Source organism: Triticum aestivum, chromosome 1B (genome assembly GCF_018294505.1).
Source record: "Triticum aestivum cultivar Chinese Spring chromosome 1B, IWGSC CS RefSeq v2.1, whole genome shotgun sequence".
NCBI classification, from domain to species: Eukaryota; Viridiplantae; Streptophyta; class Magnoliopsida; order Poales; family Poaceae; genus Triticum; species Triticum aestivum.
In genome coordinates, this window is record NC_057795.1 from 647,475,566 (window position 1) to 647,481,152 (window position 5,587).

At 44.5% G+C, this 5,587-nt stretch overlaps 1 pseudogene; it reads right to left on the reverse strand.

The window, feature by feature from the left end:
• Positions 1 to 2,295: 2,295 nt before the first annotated feature.
• LOC123098433 (cytosolic sulfotransferase 5-like) lies at positions 2,296 to 3,404 on the reverse strand (annotated as a pseudogene).
• Between the last annotated feature and the right edge of the window lie 2,183 nt (positions 3,405 to 5,587).

Genomic DNA, 5,587 nt, shown 5'->3' on the forward strand with positions numbered 1-5,587 from the left:
AAATATCATGAATTTGGAAGAAGTTCACAGATTTCTAAAAAATCACAAATTTGAAAAAATATTTGCGGATTCACAAAAAAGTACACTAATTTGAAAAGGTATGTGTTTTTAAAAAGGTTCATTAATTTGAAAAAATATTATGTGTTTTGAAAAGAAATTTGCGAATATGAAGAAAAATTTCAAATTTTCTAAAAGTTGCTCACATAAAAAACGAAAGATAAAAAAATAAAAGATGAAAAATAAAAATAAAAAAGAAAAGGAAAATAAAAGAACGATATATAACAAAGGAGGAGAAGTGCATTGAGAAAAATAACGCACTCTAAAGTGTAGAGAATTACCTTGCTAAATAAAACAATGCACAATGACTTGCTAATAGCACGCTCATAGCGTATTTTTACGGCAAGCTATTTTCTGCGTGCTGTTTTTTTTTCTTGAGCAGTACTCCCTCCATTCTACACTGTAGTGCGCCCGCGCTTTCCGAGATATAAGTTTGACCATAAATTTAACCAACGAGCCCAACTACGGCGGGAGCAAAAATTATACCCACTGAATTCAAATCCACTGAATTCAAATTCAGTAGTATAATTTTTGCTCCCGCTGCACTCGATCTCGAGAAGCGTGGGCGTACTATATTATGAAATAAAGGGAGTAGTAGTAGTGGGCACAACAAACGAGTTGTTGCACATGGTTACTGTGTGTTGGAAGGAAACAACAAGGTATAGACGTAGCACGAAATAAAAATCCCATGACCTGTCACTGGTGCGTGATTGTCGATGTGGCCGACACCGGAATGCCTCCGATGTTACGGTTTCACAGATTGTTTTTCAGCGTTTCGCATCATCACTAAGGACAAGAATGAAGAGAAACAGGAAAAGATATTCTAGAAAATTATCTTCTATTCCCTCCGCTACTAAATATTTGTCTTTTTAGAGATTTAACAAATGACTACATACGAAACAAAAATGAATGAATTTACACTTTAAAATATGTCTATATACATCTGTATGTGATTAGTTCATTTAAAATCTCTAAAAAGACAAATATTTAGGAATGAATGGAGTACAATGAAATCAATCCTCAAAAAATGGACAAGCACGTCAAAGCCGTTGTTGTCAAAGAGTACAGCACTGAAGCCTCCGATTCTAGTGAAAATTTTGTGATCGCCGGGCTAGCCATATGCACACCTTTTTCAAGTTCGACTGCTCCGAAGATGAGGATGAACACCTCATTTTCCTCATGGCAAGAGAGAGCAAGGAAAATGCTCCTACTTTTGCGTCAATGTACTAATGGAGATAGTGACGATGAAGTTGAAGAAGATGATTGAAACCTATAAATTTATGAGAACTCTTAATGGTCATTTTTAGAGCATCTCTAGCCTATCCCTAAAAAATAGAGAAGTAAACGACCGAATAAACTTCAGTGGAGTACTTGTACTGCAGTAATATTTGATCGTTTCTAAATTTAGCAGAGTAAGATTTTGTTTGGCTCATACATTTCTTCGAAACTTACTATGCGGTGTAGCGACCGTGGTGACCACACCTACAACAATGAAGAGCACGTCGGACATGCCCGTCGCGTGAGCCGGCTGCAGCACCGGCCTGGCAGCTCTGTACTTCAATGACGTCCAGCAGTGCAATGTCAGAGTGGTTGGATTTTGCGTGCTTACTCGTTGCCTTGGTGTGATTGATTGAATAGTTGTCTTGCGCTGCTGGAGGGACGACCACGGCGGTGCCACAGGACTGGCGGCCACGCGTACGAGGTCGTCGTTTCGTATAGAGTTTAGGTTTTTTTATAAGTTTTTAGTTAAACGATCAAAATATCGATCTTTTATTGCAAATTATATCTGAATTTTAATGAAATCCGCCGTGTTTGCATAAATTTCATCATGTTAATTAAAAAAGTGGTTGAAATGTCTGCGAGCAGCATTGGATGGCGGCTCCCGCATCTATGTCCACGGATTGGTCCCCTGCGAAAGGACGATAGCCGTTGGAGATGCCCTTACAAATCTTTAGACAATTTTTTTAGCTTTATCCTACTTTTTACGAAAACACTTAAAATCTGAATTGTTCTGACATGGCAAATCTGACATATTTTTAATAACAATTTCCGTTGCAGTGATGATGGAAAATTTAGTTTGAAACAAAATTGAAATCAGATTTGTTAGTGGAGTTCTTTTTTAGAACTTTTGCTTTGAAAATAAATAAAAAAACTTTTGTTTTAGACCTGGCGCGCACATACACATGGTCCGTGATGATGACAAATTTAGTTTGCGATTAGATTTGTAGTGGAGTTCTTTTTGGAAGCTTTTGCTTTAGACCCGGCGATACGAGCGCACATACACATGGTTACTGTGGCGTGGGGATGCCAAAGCTAAATCCGGTTCCGTGCAGCGCCTCTTGGACGATCTTATCGAGCCTTGCCGCCATCTCCGGCGTCATGTGGTTGCTCCGGTCGTCGGCGACCCCCTTCCTGACGGAGGAATGCTCCCCCGTCTTTTCACCACTCTGGTTCACCCCAGGCTCCATTAGCTTCTCCATGCCGCAGAGCTCCAAGATGGCGTCCACGACGCCGGCCTTCTCCTCCGCCTCCGAGAACGCGCACCCCAGGAACTCCGCCAGCCTCCTGAGATTGCCCTGCGGCTCTCGCAGCATCTCCTCGCACCTGAGGAACAGCACCTTGCGTGGCCTTCTTCGGCAATGCTCGAGGGCGTTGCGCCAGCAAGGGCCCCCGCCGTTGCGGCCCTGGCAGAACAAATCGAAGACCGCGTCGAACCGAGCCCCCTCGGGGTCGTCCGGAACGCACGCGCGCAATGACCGCCACCAGGAGACCACCACGTCCTTGGCTCCCGGCAGATGTACACGATCCGGCACCCGGAGCCGTCTCCGGCGATGCGGTCCGGCAGCAGGGACAGCGGGAAGTGGGTGAAGAAGATGCGCGGGGAGGGGTAGGCCTTGAGGACGCCTCGCGCGACGTCGTCCGGCTGCCGGAAGACCGTCTTGATGGACAGGACGCAGGCGTGCGGGCTTTGGCGGCGCAGCGGGTGGTCGCGGTGGGACGGCGGGTGCGCGCCGCGGTGCACGGTGGCGAAGGCGAGCGCCGAGAGCCACGTGGTGCCGGACTTGGGGCAGCTCACGAGGAAGACGTCCGTGGGCTCGGCCTCGAAGCCGCGGCGGGCTGCCGCCAGGGCCAGCAGGTTGCTCTCCGGGAGCCAGTACCCGCGGTACTGCCGCCTCTGCGAGCCGGCGAACGGCAGCAGGAACCGCTTCTCGACAGGCAGCGAGGGGATGAGCTCGGCAAGGTTGTCGGCGTCCTCGTTCCCCGCCATACCCAGGCAGCTACGCTTGGCTTCTTGCCCACCTCGAATACCAGCAACCAAAAGTGAAAATAACCATGGATGAAGTATGGTTCGGGTACATTTGGAATTCATCCATCCCGCTGTGATTAGTTCTTCCAAAATGGCTGAAAATGATCTGTGAGTAATTGCAGCTTGGTTGATCCTGTCAGTGGCACCCACCTTCATCCAAACTTTCCTCGTGCGGCTGCAATCAAACAACGCAAGGCGATTATCTTCCTTACCCTCTTTACATACGTGGCAGATCACTAGAGATTTGATACTCGGTGTCAGTGACACAATCTTATCCTTTTGGAATATATCACCAAACATCCAGAGAAAAACAGGTCCATACCCAGTTGCTACTGCACATATATCATGTTATCATTAATAAGTATACAAATCAGCTGGACGCACATGTGTCAGATTGTTCGCTTGGCTGTGCTGTTCATTCAGTGCCGGGTGCAGCACACAGCTGCAAGTAAAAATGGCCACCTGAAATAACGTGGCTTCGACATTGAATTGCGCATAAAATTTGGCTGCCCACCATGAATGAGACGATCAAGTACATGATCATCTTCCAAGCTAGGTGCTGGGATCACCCATTATAGTTATCAGCTTCGTTACAAAGTTCTGAACAAAAGGAATGGTCGACAAGGGCGTTATGTCGCAGCTCCCACGACCTGCAGTCCAGATACTCCCCACCACTCTTACATCTCTCCTATGATGATTTGATTGGGAGGGATATGCATACGGCTATATATTTCGGCACTGTCAGGACCTCGTGCCCTCGACATCCGAAGAACAACTAAAGCTGTCCTCTGAAGAACGACAGGCGCCCCAAGATTAATATTCAGTTAAGCGATGGCCAGGATATTCTGGGAGAAGTTTAATCTTCGCAAGCAAGCGCTGCAAATAATAACATGGATAAAGCATGTAAGCATCATAAGAAAACGAGGGCCTAGGGAGCGGGAGGCCGATCCATGCATTGGGCGCTGGAAGCCGAACCGAGCGGCTTGATCAACACATTCACTTCATCACGCAGGTCCTTGACCTCTCCTCTCATCAGAGCATTCTCTTGGCGTAGCTTCTCCATTTCAGTAGCCGCGGGCTCTTCGGCTTCTTGTTCAGCACTAGTTTCTGCTTCTATATTCTCACTCCCATCGTTCGGATAAGTCTTGGCACCGGCAGTGTCTCTCGCTGCTCGAGCCACCGCCACCGGTGGAGCCATTGTTGGTGTCTTATGTTCCAAAGTTGCAGGTTGTCCAGTAGCAGTTTGCTCCTTCATATCTGCACCCAAACCAGTCAAGCAAGCCTTGGCCGGTCGAACCTCAGGCGGCCCCTGCTTAGTCCCCACATGAGTGTCTTGGTGTGCTAATGTCTCCATATCAATTTCCAGGACTTCTATTCTATCACTGTGTATATTTGGCGTACATATTTGATAACTTTTAAATACTTGGTTAATATTTTTAAACGTTTTATGTAAAGTGGTTCTAATATATGGAATATTTCGAAGTATAATAAAAAATAAAAAATAAAGCAAAAAAAACAAAAACAAAAAGTGTGACAAAAAAAGAGGAAAAAAGGCAGTGACCTGTGGCCTCCCGGGCGCTGGGCCGGCCATTTAGTCAGGCGCGAGACATACCGTACGTCTCGTTATAAGTGAGACATATGTGTGGCTGAGGTGAGTGATATGCATCGCTCACTGCAAGCTACAAGCGTCAAGTCGCCCGAGTCGGTAATGCAGATGGGCTTAGCCTAGTAAGCTCATGTCTATTTTTTTTTAGTTTTTTCTCATTTTTGCTTTTTTCGGACGGTTTAATTTAAATTTGACAAGAAAACCCAAGAATACATAATTTTTTGTTAATTAAAAAAATAACGTGAATTCAAAAAATGTTCATGCAATCCAAAATATTAGTTACTTCATAAATTGTTCGTGAATTCAAAAAATGTTACCGAATTCAAAATAAGTGGGAATTAGAGAAAAGTCTGAGAATTCAAAATTGGTCATGAATTTTAAAAAGTGAGCAAACATTAAAAAATGTTCATGGATTATAAAAAATTTCGTGAGTTCAAGCATTGTTCACGAATTTTAAAAAGTGAGCAAAATTTTGAAAAATGTTCATGGATTCTAGAAAATTTCATGAGTTCAAGCATTGTTCACGAATCCTGAACATGTTATGGAAAATTTGATTATTATTTTAAGTTGTAAACAATTTTATAATTTTGGGAAAAATGGAAACACGAATAAAATAT